General features: G+C 43.6%; 1 protein-coding gene across 2 annotated transcripts in view; it reads right to left on the bottom strand.

Annotated features, from left to right (window-relative positions):
- LOC116073539 (NXPE family member 4) overlaps positions 1–21,701 on the bottom strand; it is a 247,548-nt gene that overhangs the window by 160,048 nt on the left and 65,799 nt on the right. For both annotated transcript variants that reach the window (XM_031345552.1, XM_031345553.1), the window contains exon 2: positions 16,855–16,931. The gene's annotated coding sequence lies outside the window, so the exon portion shown is untranslated. The remainder of the gene's footprint in view (positions 1–16,854; positions 16,932–21,701) is intronic.

Here is a 21,701-nt window from a genome sequence, read left to right as displayed (position 1 = left end):
ATTGTTCTGGCAGTATGTGTATAGTAGAGGATTGCAATTTGATCATCAATAGGAGGAGAGGAGCTCAGTCCTGTAAAAGTTCTGTGCCCCAGTGTAGGGGAATGCTAGGGCCAATAAGTGGGAGAGGGTGGGGTGGCAGGCATGGGGAGGAGGGAGGCAACAGGGGTTTGTTTTTGTTGTTTTTGTTTGTTTCTTTGTTTTTTGGAGGGGAAACTGGGAATGGAGAAATTTACATGTAAATAAAGAAAATATCTAATAATAATAAAAAAAAAAGAATTAAAAAAAAAAGATGTGTTGTGAGTACCTGAAATGTCCTTGCACTCTGATGAGGCAAATTTTACTTGGGTGAACCTGTAGGTAAGAAGGTCAGCTTAATCATGATGTGCTTTACGATTCAAAAAAAGAGAGGCAGCTATGTAGCCATATGGTGTTCAACGAAAGAAGATTCCAGAACAACAAAGGATAATGAAGTCTCCAGGGTAGATTACCATTGCATTTGTTTATTTACTTATTTAGTGTGGGAGGTGAGTGCTTGGGTGAACATCAGCACCAAGGTGCACCGCTGCAGGTCAGAGGAAAATTTGAAATGAGTCAGTTCTTAGGGATAGAACTCAGGTCTTCAGGCTTAGTGGCAAGTGCCTTTTACTCAATGAGCCATTTCAATGGCCCAAGGTAGATACTTTCATCCTCATTTTACAGATGGTGAAACTCAAAGAGGTTAGCCCATCTTTCCTAAACCCCTGCACCTCCAAATTGTAGGGGTAAGACAGCCCTCTTCCTTCTGGGGCTAAATTGGACACATCAGCTGCCTCAGATGCAGTCCTCATAATGCCTGTTCCTCACCATCTGAACAAAATAGGGTTCATGCCTGCTAAGCTCCAACACCTGATTCTTTTTGCAGGGTTTTCTGAGGTTGGGTCTTTAGCACTGATGAAAGCCAGATTCCAGCCGCCAGCCATAGGAGACACCTGCAGGTGTTCTAGCCAATCCAGAGACCTAGAAAGAAAACCCAAGCATTCTTAACCTTTAAAAAGATCTTAGCCTGTGGACAGATAAATTAACTCCGGGGCTCTGGGGAGATTAAACCTTATTTTATGGTTTGCTTGTTAAAAACGCATAACTCCAAATCTCACCAGAGATTGCAATTAAGATAGCACTAGGCGAAAGCTATATGAGAAGTATTATTTACTCTTGGCTCCCTGCAAAGTCCAAAAACGACAATGGGCTTTTCCATTTCGTAACCTGCAGTCAATCTGAAGCCACCTGCCTTTGTACCTAAATGCTTTAGGACACACTTCTCTCTCCCAGCGTAGTTGCAAGTCACACTATTCTTTGTGGTTACCCAAAGTGACCATAAAAACCAAAGTTAAGACAAAGTTTCCTGGGTGGTTATGTTCAAGAGGCATCAAACACATCATCTCCATCTTTTGTGCTCCCACCCACCTGAGGGACTCTTTTTCTGCATTCCCTCTGAATACCTTTAGGACACTACCTTCCAAGAGCTCCCCGATTTCCAGCAATGGCCACCCTGAGCAGACTCATCTTGCTAAGATGTGCCCTGGAGGGGACTGTTACATGTTACAGGTCTTCTCAGCCCTCTCTCTTAGAGACAGTGTGTATTGACTCAGCTTTCTTTTCTGAAATTTTGTGAAAAGTTGGTTTGTTCAGTCAAAGAGTACTACCAGGAGCTGGCAAGATTGCTCAGGAGGTAAAAGCACCGGCTACACAAGAGAGGACCCAAGTTTGAATCCCCAGAAGTCGTAAAGCATGTACCTGTAATCTTGTGCTCCTATCTAGGAATGAGAGGCAGAGATAGGAGAATGCCTGGACACTCTCCAGCCAGCCACCCTAGTGTGTGTGGTGGCAAAAGGCAAAGGAAGCCTGTGCCACACAGGGAGAAAAGCAAGAGCTGCCTTACAACGCTGTCCCAGGCTTGTACATGTGCACCAAGACATACACCTATACTTACAGAAAGGAACATATGCACACAAAAATCACACACACATACCATATGCACACACATATGCACCATACACATGCATATATGCCATACACATGCATCATACACACATGCATACACATCACACACAGACACAGAGATTTTTAAGAAATCATTAGGTTTTATTCAGGTGTCTCTCTCTGAGGTTCTTATCATGTCCCCAAATAGATGGTTCATGTTTTTCATTCTGTATACATACAGGAAATACATGAGGAGCAAGAAGCTGTCTCTGGGTGAGTTCACCCTAGGCTCTGCAAGGCAGGAGACATCTTTTCTCAAATATGTCTTTCCATCTTAACACCCACTTGAGGCTTGAAAATTTTATTCATTTACATATGTATGTATGTATGTATGTATGTATGTATGTATATGTGTATGTATATATGTTTGAAACAGGGTCCTACTCTGTAGCCCAGGCTTATCTCAAACTCTCAGTAAGCCTCTTAAGTATAGGATTACAGGTGTGAGTCACTGTCTCATATCACCTGGGACATTTGATTAATATTCAGATTCTAGGCTCTGCTCAAGCGCTACTCAACCAAGATTGTTCTAATGAGATACACGGAGTGTGGTGGGAGAAGCCATGCACTGGGGTTTGCAATCATCTCTACCATCTCCTAGTTGTTCGATCTTGATCTAGTTAGTGTCTTAGCTGCTCTTTTAATCCCTCCTGGTAAAAGAGGCAGCCACTCTGACAGCACCTGTCGAGCAAGCTCCTGGGAGTTTGAGAGCAGGAGTCTCACAAAGCATGTTTAAGGTCACACAGAGTTAGAGGCAGGGTCAAGATTCCCCCTGGCTTCACGGGTGCAGACAACTGGCCACTATGTGATGTTACCTCTCCAGGTCACTTCACTCTCAGCTCTTCTCAGCCAAGGAAAGGAACTCCTATGCTAAATGCGAAGAAGACCTGAAGACCTTCCATTCCAACTTGGCTCCCTCTCTGTCCTGAGCCTAGATCCAGCTCCTGAATTACACAAAGCCTCTGGACCAGCCCTGTAATTTTTTTCCCCCTGTTGCTGCTTCTCTGGTGATTATCTAGGGCTGATTTGGCCAAACTTCTAAGTGTGTTGCCTGGCAAGCCCCAGCACATCTGGAGTCCTGCTGTGGTCTCAATTGCACAGCTGTCCACAGCAAAGAGGCAGTCATCAGAAAAGCCTCGGCCCAATGGAATCCGGAGAGCAATCTTTATATGGATCAACTCTTTATACCTTTGTGTGGATTTTGCTTCTCACTCACAAAGACAAGGGAGAGCGTTAGCAGAGTTCATACTGAGATGTGAGTGGCTTTTATAACCAGCACGAGGATGATTTCCACAGAAAACCCTCTTCTTTCCTGGTGACAGACCTGAATTTTTGCTAAAGGTGGGAGGGAGCTCACTCTTCGAGAGCATTTTGTGTGTACCCAAATGCTTTGAAATGGAGAAAAGCTAGAAGATTCCTCTGAGGTATAGAGACATCACCAAACAGACCCCAAATTTAGATTTGTACAGACCGACACAGCAAAGCGGTTTCCCAAAAGCTTAAAGAGGCGGAGCCAATTTGTAGCTTTTCTTTTACTTTGTGAGATGGGATAGAGGATATTGTTTTGGGAGTGGGGAAGATTGAAACCCGCAGTGAGAGTAAATGAAAAAAACCCCAAATCTCTGCTGGAGGTGGAGATGAAAAGCAAAAAAGAAAAAAAGAAAGCAAAACTGATCAGTCTTATTTAACTCCCCAAGGAGAGAAGTGCGGGGGTAGGGGTAGGTGAAGATGAAGGCCGTGACAGTAAACCTCTGTTGGCCTGTGGTCGGTTAATCAGGCCTTTCTTTTGGACAAAGGCCACTGATGCTCAAAATGGTGACGTAGACACTCCAGGGGTCAGATGCTGTTTCTGCCTTAACAAAGACCAGTGGAATTGCACCTGAGTGGAATTCGGCCTCAGAATGTCAAAACTGGAGGCCACTTCAGAATTCTTCTTGTCCAACCTCCTCCTTTTGATGATGAGGAAACTGAGGCCCAGAGTTCATGAGCTTGGTTGATACAGAATGGAGAAAAAGACTAGCCACCTCTGACCTTCTAGATTTGAACAGCTGTTCCCTAGGATGTCACAGACATCACACCAACAACCCAGACTGTATTGTTCAGATTGAGCATGGGTAGTCTGCAGAAAATAACCTGTAACTTATCTTAGACAGAGTCTCACTATGTAGCTCTGGCTGTCCTGGAACTCACTATGTAGACCAGGGTGGCCTTGAACTCACAGCGTTCCTCCTGCCTCTGTCTCCTGAGTGCGGAGATCAAAGGTGTGCACCACTGCAACTTGGCTAACAAGTTACTTTTATTTCCCCTCTCCTTTGATTGCATTGACCTGGCAGTGGCTTTGTGAGGTGTTAATTCTATTAGCAGTTTCATCCCTCTGTGCCCAGTGCATCTGTAGTTACAGGATGCTTCCAACATGCAGCTATCTTTATGTGAAGGCCAAAAGGGTGAGCCATGAGCTGGGAGGATGCCTTCCTCCCTTCTTGAATGGGGAATGTCAGTGACCTAATTCTTAATTTTACCTCCCTTCCAGCTTGGAAGCCCGGACACAATCAGATCTCTTCATGTTAGCTGTCAGTACTGTCATTTATACTCGTTATCAATAATCCTCAGCTCTGACAACTCCCTTTATTTTTAGACTTAAATCCCCATCTTATAATATAAATATCACGCTCTAGGCAGGACACCATTAAGCAATTATTGCACTTCCCAGGTGAGGTGGATTTCTTGGCCTCCTCTTGATAGAGAGGAAAGAACATGAGATGTGCCCTAATCGCTCAGAGACTCTGAGCAGAAGATTAGTATACTATTAGACGGGTGGGGGAGGACACCTGTTCTACTGGCTGACTGCCAAAGCCCTTCCCTCTACATAGAAAACTGAAGGTGGGGCTGGCTGAAAGTGTAGGAGAGGGGAGATACAGGAGCTGGAGAATCCTTAGCTGGGGGCGTGCCCCCCACTACAAGGTCCAGTCAGTCCCAAGTCTGTGCCATGCTTTGCCATTTCCAAACGTGTCTTCTACTTGTTTCCTGACACACACCCATGGCAACAGTTTGGGTTTCTGTCTAGGAGCTAACACATTGGACAAGGTCATCAGCAGTGCATTTCAGGCATGGGATGAGGAAACTGTGGTGAAGAGCTGGCAGCAGAGAACACAGTCTCAATCCAGATTCTCCTATACCCTAGCCCAGCCTTTCACTTACAGTGGATTTCCTCAGCACCCAGCAGATCAGGTCAGGGTCTAGGTGTCACTCATTGATGCAACATTCACATTATCAGTAGCTATAGACCAGCAAGGAAGCATAAAGCACCATGTCTTCACTGATCTGAATAATAATAAAATGTCCCAAGTGACATGGGACATGGTGACCCAGATTGCTAAGTCACCTACCCAGTGTGCTAAAATTATGTGTGTTCAAAGGAGACTTTTTTGATTGCTGTTTTCAAATTCATTTACTTGTGTGTGTGTGTGTGTGTGTGTGTGTGTATGTGTGTGTGTGTGTGGTGTGTGCATTTGTGTCCAGTGTTGTGGCAGTGTGCACATGTGCATGGATTTGTGTGGAGAAAGCAAAGATCAGTGGTAGATGTCTTCTTCAACTGCTCTCTACTTCAGTTTTTGAGATTAGGAGCTCTGGATGAATCTGGAACTCATCTATTCAGCCAGATTAGACTGCTGGCAAGCCCAGGAATCCTCCTGCCTCCACCTCCTCATGGCTGGGATTATAGGGCCTCACTGAGGTGCCCAACTTTTTTTTTTTTAATTTGAGTTCTGGGAATTGAATTCACATTCTTAAATTTCCATGACAAGGACTTCCAACTGAGACATACCCTAAATCTACTTTTCTTATGATATAGAATCTTCTATGGTCCAGGCTGGCCTCAAATTTGCTATATAGCCAAGGATGACTTTGAATTTCTGATCCTCCTCTTTTTACCTCCCAAGTGCTGGGATTACAGGCATGCATCACCATCCCCAGGTCAGAGGAGAATGTTTAAATTCCCACCAGTCTATATTTCAGAAAAGCAACTAAGTAAAATCAGAGAAGAATTCAGGAAGAAATTCCCAAAGCCCACTTTCTAGCATGCCTTACTATTCCAAGAGCCCCACTGCCCTCCACCCTGCCTGCCCATCCCCCTTTCTGCCCAGCCCCCTGCCTGCACAGCTTCACAAGGCGGGCTGTAGGAAGAGCCCACCATGAGGTTACAGAGTGCTCATGCATACCTACAGCCCCGCATATGGCCCTTACTGCTGTGGCCAACCCACATTTCCCTTAATGCCCATCACACTATTGCCCTCTTCTTCAGCAGTCCTGGTCTGCTAACACTGTATTGTGGAGGTGATGCATACTGCCCCTGAGTCACAAACACCCCAGAACATCTGCCTGCCCCCAGGCTAATATCTTGGTGCCTCCCACAGCTCCCCAGTCCCTTCTCCCTGCACACTCAGCAGTCACTCCAAACTCTGTGTCATGCTTTCCCAGAGCACTCTCTGACAAGTTTATCAAGTTGAGAGATGACATTGTCAATGGGCATATTAAAAAAGAAAAAAAAAAACATAAAAAAAGAGAAGGAAGAGGAGAGGAGCGGAGACTAGGAGCCTCCCTCCTGTGATGCTTACAAGGACACTTAGCACACTCCCAAGGTCATGTGGGCAAGCTGGGAGAGGCATCCTCATTCTTTATCATCTTTGATCCTTAAGTGAGCCTCCCCAGTGGGCACAGGATGCAGCTCCCTCCTGCTTGATTCAGGATGGGGAGCCTCACACTTGCTTCGGTAGGAGATTGCTTGGTAAGAAAATAGCTGAGCTGATAATGCCAGCAAAGTCACGACACCCGGGACCTCTTGCAGTTTTAAGATCCAATCAACTTTAAAATATTACCGACTAAGACGGATTTGAGCAAACAACTGATCCCAGTGTATTTACTGAGAGTACAGGCATCAAGCTGAAATATTAATCTGGGGTGGAAAGGAGGGGAGAGGAGGGACTGGGCACAATGGACTGCTCGGAGTTTTTATAAGACAAAGTAAGTTTAGAAAAATACAGCTTCCATGTTATTATATATGTATAATTATTATATATGTATAATCTACCTAGTATCACCTATCTATCATCTATCTATCATCTATCTATCTACCATCTATCACATTGTCTATCTTATTATCCATTTATCTATCTACCTACTACCTGTTGTCTATAATTTATCTATCATCTATTTATGTATTATCTACCCTCTTTTATCATCTCTTATTTGTTATCTATCTATTTTAATCCTGTGCTTCATATGATTTCAAGAATTGGCCAGGCATGGTGGCACATGACTATAATCTAAACACTTAGGAGGCTGAGGCAGAGGGATTATGAGTTTGAGCTTAGATCTATATAGTAAGACATTCACTGAATTTTTTAAAAAAGAGTAAAACAGAAAGTTCCAAGAGTCACATAAATAGAAGAAACTGACAAAGTGGCCCGACTCCTAGCTCAGATCTCTCCCCACTCAGCCTGGAACTCAGTCATTATTATTATTCACTATGCTTCAGGTGCCTGCCACCTTTTATCTTGTCATCCCCTCCCGTTCTTTCTCACTCTCTGCTACCTCACCATCAGTGGTTTTCCTGGCTCTTCCTAGAGGCCCTTCAGTCTCTGCTCAGGAAGTGTGTCTTGACCACAAGATATTCTGAGTGAGAAGCCAGGCTCTCATACAACAGGCAGGGACTGGGAGTGTGTGTGTGTGGGGGGGGATGAGATGAGGAGAGGACAGAAGCTGAGAACAATATTGAGCGCTTCAGCCAGCACACATGTCTGACACAGCAACATCAACCCCCTGCCTCCCCTGCCCATAGAAGCATCAATAACATCAATACAACAGCTGCCCCCACTTGGGTCTTTGCAGTGCTGCCACAAGAAGGACAAAGAACAGCCTCTTTCTGTCAGAGCAGAGCTCACTGCTTGTACTTGATGGGAGAGGAGAGGGAGGGACCAGTCCTACAGAAGCTTGAAAAACACTGGCCACGGAAAGGCAGGGCCACTACCACAAGCCAAATTCAAGAGTATGCTGGACAGCTGTAGACACTGCTGTTGAGCCTAGGACCCTGTGCAGAAAGCTCTGGAGAGAAGCCCCCGACAGACTAGCTCCTGCTCACCTTCCTTGTAGGCAGGACCACAGCATGCCTCAACTGGAAGCCCTGACTTCTTCTGAAATCCTCTATGAGAATGCAGTCATGCTGCACATGGTGATGTTTTGGTCAATGGGAAACTACATACATAACAGTGGACTTGTCAGAGTACATATAATGTAGTAGCCATGGTGACAGCTTGAGGAAGCACTATGTACTCTTCTCACAACACAGAAACCCCCAATGGTGTAATTCTCAGAACACATCCCCAGTGATAGGTGACATTACCACTGTGCTTGACTCACAAGTTCCCATTTGTTTTGAAGATGTGTCTCAAAGCTCCTGAAAGTCACTCTAAGCTGCTCTCACAGCTTTCTGACTGTTGTTTCTTTTGTCCAGGAGGCTTGGCTTTGTGAACGGTATCTCTGCTACCTTCTGGCTTATTCCCAAGGCCACTCCTGTGTCAAACATGGCCTTGCTTTCTTTGGATCGTACTCATTGCTCCTTCATGGTGTGTCATTGCATAGTATGTGGCCACTTGCTCCTGTTTATGACAATGAATCAGAAATTCTCTTGTCTACCTCTTCCTAGGTTTGTCCATTCCTGCCAATAGGAGCCTTCTGTTTTCTACCCATGTTCTGTGGTTTGTGCTTAACAAGCAATTGATGTTCTAAACATACTGGATATGCAGAGCAAAGCCTCACACCTCCCCTCAGTCATTGTCAGTAAACAATGCTTCCTTGTAAGTTAAATCAATTAATCTGTCAATCGATTTTGGGTCAATGAACAAAATATTAACTCAAGAGGAGGAATAATTGAAACAATCTTGTACATCTTTGTGACTTCAGTTCAGGACAATAAGTCATGAATTTAAAGATTGCTAATTCTTTAGGTTTTAAATTTTCTTAAAAAGTAAGTGGCATAATACATATGTTAATTAGCTTGAGTTAGCCATCCCACAAAATCTACACATACATCAACACAACATGCTATATTCCAAAAGATATAGTTTTATCAACTAAAATATAGAGCACACATATATGTAATATTGCCGTAAACCATAAGAAATCACCAATAACTGCTTTAGAGTTACAAAAATGGCAGTTTTGTAAGGTTCTACAAAATGGTCTTTCCAAATGGTTCAGCTCAATTTGTGACATAGATATTGCCCTCAAGAGGAAAGAAGAACATAGTGCCCATTGAGCATCCACTGTGTGCGGGGAGCTTTATAAGCATCATCTCCTTCAATTTAATCTCCATATACTTCTGATTCAGAAGAACAGAATAAAGATGAGAGGAACAAAACAAAATAGTAAGATGGGTAGTGTGGTGGTATGTTAGTGTGATGGTGTGGTGGTGTGTTAGTGTGATAGTGTGGTGGTGTGGGGTATTAGTGTTGGTAGTGTGGTGGTGTGCTGGTATGATGGTATGCTGGAATAGTGGTGTGGTGGTATGGCAGTGTTGTGTTGTGTCATGGTGTATTGTAAAAGGATGAATGAAGAGTAGTGGCTAGCTGATGAAGGATTCTTGGAGTCTTGTATGCCCCTCCTTTTCCTAAGTTCTTCCTGTCATTGTGTAGCTCTTCATGCTGCAACCTTGTTACTGACTTACTTGTCTGTTCCCACTCACCACTCTAAGTTTCTCAAGTGCAGGGGCCACGCCTTCTCATTGTATTCATCAGTGCAGACTGACACCTGACATGAGTTTGTGCTCAAATGTTTGCTGAGGAAAGCACTCAGAGACAACTACACAAAGAATTCCAGCAGCAACTCAAAAGATTCCTCACATTCTGCTGGGCAGAGGCTCATAGCCCTCATTATGGGACTTAAGCCCTCAGCATGACTCAGGAACAGAGGACCAGAAAGAGCTGGACCAAAGAGGAAGGAGGGTGGGGATTCGAGAGGGATTACAATAGCCAAGTCCTGGCCAATCTCTTTTTCATTTCCTGTTTTTCTTTTGGTCAGCATGCTCTGATATCATTCTATAACACACAGTAGGCTCCCTCTCCACAGGAAGATGCATGGTATGCTCATAAACAGCTACCATTTGCTGAGCACTCCAGTGGGTATCAATGCCCCTTTTACATATCCTTTATTCAAGTTGAGAAGCTGAAATTCTCTGTGTCTCTTATTCTAAACTTCATCCTGTTTTCTTCAAAGATTTACTTATTTTATTTTACTTTTTAAAAAGATCTATTTATTTATTTTATATATGTGAGTATACCATTGCTGTCAGACACACTAGAAGAGGGCATCAGATCCCATTATAGATGGTTATAAGCCACCATGTGGTTGCTGGGAATTGAACTCAGGACTTCTGGAAGAGCAGCCAGTGTTCTTAACTACTGGGCTATCTCTCTAGCCACTAATGATTTATTTGCAATTGTGTGTATGTGTGTCTATGTGGGATATGCATAGGTGAGGGCAGGTACAGGTGTTGTGAGCTACTGTGTGAGTGCTGGGAACTGAATCTAGGTCCCCTATAAGACAAGTTCATACTCTTAACTATGGAACCATTTCTCTAGCCCTAATACCAATCCTCTTAATTACCAAATATTAACGTCTTAGTTAGGGTTTCATTGTTGTGAAGAGACACTATGACTAAGACAACTCTTATAAAGGACAACATTTCATTGGGGCTGGCTTACAGTTTCAGAGGTTCAGTCCATTATCATCATGGCAGGAGACATGGAAGCATGCAGGCAGACAAGATACTGGAGGAGAGTACTACATCTTGATCCAAAAGCACCAGGAAGGGACCCTCTCTTCTGTCCTGGGCAGAGCTTATGCATAGGACCTTAGAGCCTACTCCCTCAGCCACAATTTCCTCTAACATGGCCACACTTAGTCCAGTCAAGCCACACCTCCTAAAAGTATTGCTTGCGCCATGGGCCAAGCATATTTAAGCCACCACAGTAGCAATATAAACCCAGATGGTGGCTTTAGTTTCCTGGAGTATGTGGAAGTGAATCTAGAGTCTCTGGTGGCCCCATGCAGCATCAGAACCAGGGGGCACATGGGAGTCTTCTCCAGTGACATTCTGCTCTGCAACCACTGGGGCAACTATGGGCTTACTGGCCCCTCACCCACCAAACCCCGAGCCAGGTAGTTCTCAGAGCCTTTTCATTCATTCAGTCTTCTAGGAGGAATTAGCTGATTGGGGTTGGTTTATAAGGATAATCAAGAACCTCTTGCCAAAAGAGCCCCTATATCTTGGTGTTTGTCCCCTTCCTGTCCTGGAAGGGCCCCCACTGAATCTAGAGAAGCAACTCACTGTAGACTTCAGCATATGCCCTCCTGACCCCTAGCACTGAATGTTTTTTTTTCCTTTCTGATCTCTAAGGAGGCGTATCTCCAAAGGGAAGGCAGAGTTTCACAAGGAGGAGATGGAGGTGGTAGAGAGAACAAACCTTGAATATGCTAAGAGCTCTCTTCTACACTTTGATTGACAGTGAAGACACATCTTGTCAAATTACCACTTCAGTCAAACACAGCTAACCCTCCCCAGCACTGACAACAGAGTGATTTCAATTTTAAGAAGGGTGAAAGAAGCCGTGAATTAAACCTTGGGCTATTAACAGGGTTCTCATTTCACTGAGTGAAGACAGGTTCCCATATATTCTTATGTAGTTTTCCAAATATTTTGCTATTTGATGCTCTGGTGAGAGAAAGGTCCAGGGTCAGTGATTGCGAATGCCCAACCTACTTTTCAAGCTGAAAAGAGACTCCCCAGGGGATGCTGCCTTGAGCCACTTGGGGCCATGCAAGAACAATGGAATGACAAAAACACTCAGATACAGTGTACTCCTCTCCAGCTCACTTCTACCTTCTGAATGGCACTATACCTCTGCACCATTCTACAACCCACCACACTCTGTCTGGTAGTTAGTTATCCAGACAGAGTGACAGGCTGTGTCCCTTCAAGATGCAGTGCTGAAATGGGATGGAAAGGTTCAAGGTTGGATCTTGAGGAGTGGTCATCCCATTTATCAAAGCTAGTATGAATGAGAATGGATAAGGTTGAATGGAAGCTGAGCTGAGCTCAGTATAAAGAGCAGGGTGAAAAGAGGGAGGAGAAATCCATGCTCCATAAGATCTTGGAAGGAACCAAGGTGCACTCTCTGCTCAGCAGCTCCACCTGCAGGAAGAGCATTGGATTGCAATGGCCTTTTGAAAGTAGTCAACTGCCCTCTCCATGTCTTTAAAGAGACACTTCTAAGTGGCTCTATAAACGTGCCTTCCCAGCTTAGATTCTGTCCCCTTATCTACTCCTGTCTTTGTGTTTTTGTCTTGGTATCTATGTCTTCTGATTTCTTCCCTGTATAAATCCTTTAATAATTTTTAGGCAACAAACTGGCCACTCCTTGATCCAGAGGCATTCCAGCTATACTTTTCTTACTCCCACAATGGGTCTAAGGGAATCAGTGCTCTTCATAGGAAAAGTATCAGCCTTTTCCGAAAGGTAGTCCATCTCTATAAAGCCAAGTTCACCAGGGAGTACTTATCTTATTCTCGTAGACATTTGGGCTTGGGAGAGCTGTCAAGATTCCTGAATTTGTTGCCTCTCCCACTCAGTATGCAAATCCAGTTATATCAATGATTTCAAAATAAGACACTTATCATCAATTCCTCCTGCTTGGCATCTCACCGTGTCACTGCCCTAGCTCCTGATGCCCAGTTCTGCAAGGTGCACACTATTGCCTTCATGTTATAGTTCAGGAAACAAAGGCCACTTGCTTCACCCAGACTCCACACTATACTCTTTCTACAGGCCTTCAAGCTTCTACAAGGATGCTGGCCATGACTAGGAAGTCATGAGCTGTGGGACACCCTGCTGACCTTTGGAGTCCTGGCTTTTAGAAAGAAGCTCATAAGGCTGAACTGGGAGCCCTCTCCCCATTTTTACCCATTGTGCTGGCTTCCACCTCCAAACTTTCTCTTGAAATTTGAAAAACATCTCGAACTTCAACTTTCCCTCATTTGGCTGCTTTTGACAATCCCTGATTACTACCGTGGGCCTTCCAATTATAACACCCTTGCCATGGTCTCAAAATTGTAAGTTCAAATTACATTGTGTTTTATGAATTCCTATAGTTTTGTTCTCTTCCACGGTAAACTTCATTAGCTAATCATATGAATTACAAGACAAGGTCCTTGGCCACAAGGAAAAATTATTCATCTTTCTCAGATGACAACCCACGAGGTAATACACTCGGCGTACTATTTATTGTGTGGCACTGACTGTAGATATGATAGAAAATCCAGTTAAAAGGAGCGGAGTTGTCAGGAGCCATCGGGGAAGGCTTTGGGAAGGCTCATAGCTTAACCTGGGCTTTGGCAGTGGGAAGCCCTGGGAACTGCAGAACAGAGGGATCTGGATGGCAAACTGCAGGGATAAATCACAGGTGTGTGCCAAAAGCAAAGAGCAGAGCAGGTTGGCTCTGCACAACAACCTGGTCCATGAGGAGGGGGAGGGGGAAGTAAAAGACAGGGATGAGGGTGGAGGCAGGGAAATCTTGAATATCTGAGTTGAAGGATTCATGAATGTGATCCTGGAATCAGTGAGAGAGACCTAGGTTATTTTAAGGGCATTTCTTCCTGTCCAGCCTTTCATATTTCTCCCATTAGCAGGCCTGTTTCTCTGCAGGGCACCTATGCTAATTTCTATCACCATTCCAAGTTCCTCCCAGCCAGCTTTTTCTGTTTCTGCTGATCTCAATCGTAGCCCCTTTCTTTATTTTGCCCAAATCCCACTTTACCCGGCAAATGCCGAGACACTACAGTGAGCCTCTTCCTTCCCTTTCTTGATCATGCTCTCAGACACCTGCCTGCCTCCACTCTCAGCTGCTTCCCGTGCTCCATACACACACCTGCCAGACTCAGCCGCACAAATAGGCGAGCTCTTTCTGTTCAGTCTCCCTTCCATTTGCTCACGTTGTCTGTGGAGAAGAATCCCCACGTCCTCATTTCGAGCCATTCCTTCCATGAACTTGAAGCTATTCTGTTACATTGTAGGTTCTTACCCCTTGCATTTAGTGCTTTTTCTATGTGGAGTCCCTATCCCCCAGGACTTTTCCTAGTAAGAATATCCTTCCAAAGTCTCTAGGGACACTTTCTTGGTCTACCCAAGCTGAATTAGGTGATCTTTTCCTTCTATAAAATCTTGGGTCATTTCCCAAGCATCTCATATACACCTGTATAGATAGGCACCTACCAAATTGTTCAAAAAAGCAAGAGAAACCAACAGAGTGATCTTATCCTTACTGGAAAACTACCAAGGACTCCAGAGTAGAAGCTGGAGACAACGGCTTGAAAATAGGAGCTAAATGAAACACAGGTGTCTGGCTTCAGGAACTACAGGAAGAGGCTGGCTAACACATGAAGTCGGCTCCCTCTGTTTCTCCCCACTGCAGGGATGGGGCTGGTCTCCAAATGTCCCCACTACTCTACACCAAATTCCCACGTATGGAGAAGCCTTCAATTAGGGAATCACTACCATTTATTCCCCACCCCCAAGTCCTCTGACTTAATTGATATGGCTAGTGTCTTTTTCCAGGCGAGCAGGAGGTGTGTGTGTACGGATTGGCCATCAAGAGTTCCAAAGAGTAACTCTTCAGCTCTGAACCCTGACAATCCAGGAAGTGAATATGAGCACACAAGAGCCAACCTTCCTCCTGACTCAGAGAAGCGAGGGAGGGAAGGTACAGTGGGGAGTTGGCAGCGTACGTAGCAAGATAGTACCTCACAACAATTTCCAGAATTCGGTAGCTGATAATAATTGCTCATTTAAGTGCCCTGAAGCTTTAATTCAGTAAGTCTATAATCAGTGGCAATTTTTGCCTGGAGGTAGCAGAAGGCTGAGTGACAGGTGAAAATAGTGAACTCCAGTGTGTTACCCATCCTAGTAGTTGAAAGAATAAACAGAAAGCCTTACATGCTTGCAAATGGGAGGAAGATGGCTGAGTTGAGGCTTTGCAGTAAATACAGGGGAGAGTTTCTAGGAATTTAAAGGTGGGTTTTGGTTGTCAGTGGAGATGGCTACTCTCCCACTGGATCCATCTTCCCAAGTCTTCAGCTGTGTTCCCCAACCACCTGGGTAAAGCTCTACTCAAAGAGGATCCTTTTCAGGGTTACAGAGTTTACACTTTCTCAAGCAATCAAAACCCAGGAGTGATCATTTCCATATAAGTTCACTTGCTTTTTGTATGTAATTGTTAGTACCTCCTAATGTACTGGCTCTGGACTCTGAATGTCTCCTAGACTCAGAAGACAGCTGGCTTCCCACTTTGGGTTAATTCTTTACATCCATGTCTTCCTACCTCTGCAACTCTGTATGTCTGTCTGTCTCAGCTTTTGCAGGCCCATGATGCCTTGTAAAACCCTTTAGGGACTCCATCCTGCCATCTGGCAGTCAATGTTGTCCTTAGCAAAACCAGTCTTTTTGAGTTAGATGTTTTATCTCTTCCTTCCATATACTTTGCATGTCTTTGAGCCCACTTTTGATATGATAGTAAGAACCTCAGAATCCACTCAATGAACCGAGTACCAAGCCCAGGTTGATCCTCACCAATGGTTTTTCAAGAGGGCTTATTGCCACATCTTCTGCATGTCACAGCTTTCTGTTCTCAAATGGTTTTCTTATAGCTTTGTGCTCTGCCCAGCATCCACCAGTCACAGAGAATCACAGTAATGCAAAACACAGAACATAGGATTTGGATTCAAAAGATCCATATCTTTGATTCTTGGCTCCTTCTTTTTTGTTTTTTGTGACCTTGGGCAGATCAGCAGGCTTTCTGGGCCTTGATTTCTTGTAGAATACCACAGGGGAAGCATTGTAATGTTCTGTAGTCATAACAGTAGCCATAGTCTACAGCAGTTAATTACACATTTCAAATAACCAGCGGAGGTGAGTCTGAAGGTTCCTAACAAATACAAATGATAATATTTGAAGATATGGAAATGCTGATTACCTTGATTTGATCATTACATCTTCTATATACGTGTTGAATTATAATACCATGACCCATGAATAAGTACAGATATTGTCAATTAAAAATAACATGAAAGGCTTTTTGAAGACCCCAAAGCTATGTTCACACGCTCATTTTTGTTGGTCTTCATTAATTCAGTCCTGGGGGACTTTTACCTTCCAGAACCAAGTATTAATTTTAAATTCTCAAAGGAGGGGTAAAATTTTATGCATATAAGCTAACACCTTGCAGCTTAGAATCAGAAAACAAGTATTGGAGAAAGATCTAAAGTGATAATCTTGGGGAAAATCAGAAGTTACTGCCATGAAGAAGTGGTTAACCTTTTCCTCTGAGAGTAAAGCAAACCTCCCTTGTGATTCCATTCTGTGTCCAATATCTGACAACATTAAACCAGTGACACAATGAACTACCCACTTACAGATAACTTCTGTTGGCTTATTTACAGAGTAAGAGTAAACTGAAGCCATAGTGAACTACTCATTTGTATATAACTTCTGTTGGTTTTTTTGTGCAGCAGGTAACCTATAAGAACCCTAATTTGTGCCAGGCTTTCTTCTGCTTACTTAGGAACCCATATTTCTGTCCTCGGGGAGCAAACAATCCATCACATTAAACAGACAGGTGATGTATCTGTTCTGACATAGTAGCCCAAGTGCTCAGGTGAGCAAAGGGTCACATGACACAGGACTTATTAGACATTGCTTAACCCAGACAAACAAGATGAGATAAGACTTACCAGGGGAAGGATCTCTTAAGCATCAGCCAAATAAGAGGTGGGGAAAGATGAATAGCTGTCCAAGCCAACTGAATGGTCTAGAGAGAATATAGAGGGATGGGAATATTATTAATTTGAGAAACTAAGAATGAACTGATGCAGACTAAACTGAGAGTGTGTCAGGAAGTTGGGGAGGTGAACAGAATATGTTAACAGGCTCCATGTCACATGAAGACCTTTAGGCAGGAAGCAGCGGGTCACAGAAAGGTTTTATGTAGGAGACTGGCATTCACTACCTTATGACTCACAGTGTATTAGCATAACTCTTGGTTTGACTGATCTCCCTGCCCACTCACTAGGCTTCGAGCTCCAAGAGAGCTGGAGAATGTCCTATTAATCATTAGATCCCCAAGTGCCTGGCTTATAGTAGGCACTATATTAGTGTCAATGGATATGAACAAAACTTATTGTCCCTTCTTCTGTACCTTCTGCCATGGCTCATGGGATAAATTGGCATGAAACCGAGAAGATAAAGTCAGTTTAGTGGAAGCTGGGACAGGTCTCTCTCTGCCCCCTTCAGCTGTTGGCATGCTTCAATCCTTACTTCTCCTGGTCCCTCAGGAAAGAAAAGCTGCCTCAGGCTTCTCAAGAAGATTCTGGAAGAATGGTTCGTAAGGTATCTCCCATTAAGCCTTGATGTCCCCAGTTAGCTCCCAGCAGGCATTGTTTCATCACCCCCATCTGTATGTCTGTATTCAAAGTGCACAGGGCTCACCAGCTTGGGTACTACTTTCTCTCTGCTGGTACTTCCCCTTACACACCTCTCTAAGCAGACATGTGCTGGGAGGCACCATCTGTTATGCAACCTCTGATAATCCCATCTGAGATGGGACCTATTTGCCAGGAAGAACCACATACACATTGTTGCCTCCCCCACCCAGTTCAGCCTCTGGACTTGGATGATTTCCACCTGAGGTGGTCACCTGGGGAGTTAAGACAAAAGACTCTCTGCAGACCATCAGTTTATCTCTGAAAGAAGCTGCCCGAGGAAGTTCTCCCTGAGATACAACTATGCCTTGGACAACACCTACTGCCTGAGGACATCCGAGCTGCTGGTGACCTCCCCCCCTCCACTCCTTCCTGACTCCTCCCAAAATGTTTATGTTATGTAAATATCATTGTAACCTAGAGATCCAATTTCGGTTTCTCATGTACTTATAAATGCTGAACCCCAAAAGTAAGGTACGATGTCTTGATTGGGGCTCAACTGGACTTTGTGTCCTTTTGTTCTTGAACCCTGTGTTTCAGGTCCTTTCTTCCTTTGACTGAGAGAACCCAAAGTTCATGAAACTGCTGGACAGTTTCAGCACATTTCCATGGAGAAGAGGTTTCCTTCCGGAAACGTGATCCGTTAGTGTCCTGAACTTTATTATGGATAATACTGATTCAAAGCTTTCATAGCCAAACAACCAGATCTCATTGCAAGTTCTGACACGTCAGAACTGGACAGGTCACTTAAGATGAGTGCTTCCTGGCTGGATACACGTGTAAGTAACTAGAAAATCGATATTTCATCCACTGACACAGAAGCCATGGTTAAACTAAGGCACGATCAAAGCTAAGGAATTGGCCTCAGACAGAAATTCGGTCAAGATTTTCCTCTTTAAGTCTTGTTCCTGCATATGCCACCCCTCTTGCTTTTATTCTAAGAGAGAACGCTGTTTGATATACACTCCTATTTAATAACATACAATCTAATTACAAATCTATGCAGCAAGATTTTGTCCTCCAAGAGCTTTCGTGACTGGCAGTGACTTATAAAACCCTAAAGTCGGGGTTATAAAACCATTACTGTCAGGGGACAATGAACTAATACCAACCATCATCCTAGGGAACTCTGACTAGCCTTTAATGTTCTTGTCATGCAACCTTCACCTCTTCCATCGATTTAGGGCTCTTGCTTTTTCAGTCCCTCACGGCTTGCCATAGTTTACTCTCTACATCTCTTACTTGGCCCTCCAGCCTGTCTCTACCTCTGAATGTTTCTTTGTGTTATTCTGTCCCTTTGTAACATTTTGTTCCATCCCTTGATCTTCCAGCTTTTCCTTTATTCATCTCTGTATATCTGTACCTTCTGTGTGTGTTCCCACCTCCTGGCTGCCCCTCCCTCCAAGGTGGATAGCCATGAAAGATGCCCGGCATGGCTTCTCCACATTGGTGTGTTGCTAACGCAGACTCCTTGCCGCTCTCAGTAGAAATAGCTTTTGCCTTTTGTTGCCAAATCGAAATCTTCTCAGCAGTAAAAGTGTGGCTTATGAAAGCAAGTACCTTGTAATTAAATAAATGGATAATTTCAGTGTTTTTTTATTCCTATTTTTCTTTCCAAGGATTTTCTTAGTAACAGGAAGGAATAGATAGCCGTGTTTTACTTCCCACTGATGGAGAAGATAAAATAAGTCATTCTGTATTTAGGTTTTATTTGGCTATTTGTGATAATTAATAAGAAGAGAACATCTGTCCTAGTGTTAGAGAAGAAGAGAAGGCATGGAGGGGGGGAAACCTGGCTGCATCAGTAAAGAGTGCTGGGAAAAGATACAGTTGGCAAAAATACTGGCTGAGTTATAATTTGGAGAAGAGTTAAAGAAAAAAAATAAGGGTTTCATCAAACACATCAGAGGATAACATGGTCTTGAGGAGACAGGCTCATAGATAAATGAGGTGATGATGACACATGACAAATATAAATTGATGGATACTTTGAAAGATGGTGGAGCCAAGAAGACAAACATATGGAGTCTTGATGAAGCCATGTCCCATAATGGTGCTCATTGGGTGGGAACGAAGTTAGCCAGTGTGAATTGTGACTGCTTACAACCATTCTTCCAGACCCAATGTAGGTGAGGCTGTGTCCAAGCAAACAATATATATTAAGGGACTTTGATGTGAGCACAGAGTCTCAGAGTTAGAGCAGCAGGATCCATGGCTGGAGGGAGCATTTAAACCTGCTGAGAGAACAAAGGACCTTCGGAACTGGCCCAGAGTCTATCTCATTGCAAACAGTTGACAGTACCCATCTCACTCCCTTCCTTGCTTTCTTCCATCTCCCACCCTGACTCACTTTCTCATTCTCTTACAAGAAGGCAGCAGAGTGCATCTCTGTGCCTACTGGATGCTTAGATCCCATTCAGTCCCCCATGTTTGTAGATTAATTCTATGTAGAGGAGCCATGGGTCTCTTTGCAGTTCAGAGAGCAAATAAGATCTTTACCCATAAAGTCATGGTCTCTTTGCATAGACTGATGTTTGTCCTTTGGAACAAGACATCAGGCAACCTAAAAAAAATTAACCCTCTTAAGCCCAGGATGCAGACTTTCTCACTCAAAACTTTCACAAAGTTTTAATATTGCAATGAAATGCTGGGTCGATATTTTAACTCTAGTAAAGCTGCACCATATTAAAATGTGACTCTATAATGAACTTCAGAATTGTGACAGCCTCTCATTAGTCAAACCATTTGCTCACATGATTTCCTTAGGTCTCCCCATAAAGGGGTTTCTTTGCCATATTTTACAATGTTGTTTATAGTAGTGAAGTTTCTATCTACTAAAATGTCTTTTTAAAAACCTCATGCATAATATAAAGGTGACTTTGTTAAATCTTTAATTTTTGCACATTTAAAAATCTTGTTTCTTGTATAGAGGTACTATGATCTCATGAGTAACTACTGACATACGGATCAGAACTCTCAAGTTCAAGTCCACGGCCACCGATTTTACTTGCTGTGCACTCTTGGATGAGGTATATAATTTCTCGGGGCCTCAGTTTCCAGTACATTCACCTCACAGAGTTTCAATGAAGATTCAGTTTGACTAATGTAGACTCCATTGTCTGGGCTACAGCAACTACTTAACACATTTAAGAAACACAGTGTCAGCTGTCCCTGCCATGTTGTTGTGGCGTTTGATGAAGGCTCTGTAATGGAATCACTTATCCAAGTATCAAAATTATCATTGATCTTTACATAGACTTATGAGGAATAATCTCTTGGGATCTCTTTTATTGGCAAGTGAGAGGAACCCAACTAAAGAGCTTTTTATTCAGTTGGCAAACACATATTGAGTATTTCTGTCAGAAACTCTCAATATACGTATGTGAGTGTCTATGTGTCACTGTGTGCCTGTGGTATGTGTGTGTGGGTGTGTGTCTATGTATGTCAGGTGTATGTAAGTGTGTGTGTCATGTGTACGTCAGTGTGCATGTGGTGCATGTGTGTCTGTGTGTTTATCTCTCTGCGTGTATGTATCTGTGTGTGTGTGTCTGGTGTGTGTGTCTTTCTGTGTGTATTGGTGTTGTATCTGTGTATGTGCGTGTGTATGTGTCAGTGTGTGTCTGAGGTTGTATGTGTATCTGTGGTATGTGTCTGTGTCTATGTGTGTCTGTATCTATGTGTGTCTGTGTATGTTTGTGTGTCTGTGATGTGTATGTGTCCATGCACTGAGGTTATGGTACTAAGAAGGCTTAGTGCCTAGTTTAGGGTGCTACATTCTTTTACAGAGAGACAGAAAAATAAAAGATGATAAAAACAAAATACCAGATTGTGATAAGAAATTAAACAATACACTGCACAGAAAGTTGCTAAGGCATCAGAGATAACTTGGATCGGTAGGACAGAGCAGGCTGTTCTGAAGCCTTCAGATGATGAAAGGGAAGCAGCCATGCAAGCTCTCTGGGCAGATGAGCAAATGTAGAGGCCTGAGGCAGAGAACAAGCCTGACAGGTTTGAGGAAAGAAGACTTAATTAAGGGAGACGAGCTGGCAAGGTGGACAGGAGCCAGATCATGAAGTCTTATGGACCATGATGAGAAAGTC

Source organism: Mastomys coucha, unplaced genomic scaffold (assembly GCF_008632895.1).
Source record: "Mastomys coucha isolate ucsf_1 unplaced genomic scaffold, UCSF_Mcou_1 pScaffold23, whole genome shotgun sequence".
Taxonomy (NCBI): Eukaryota; Metazoa; Chordata; class Mammalia; order Rodentia; family Muridae; genus Mastomys; species Mastomys coucha.
This window is presented reverse-complemented; position numbering and strand designations above follow the sequence as displayed.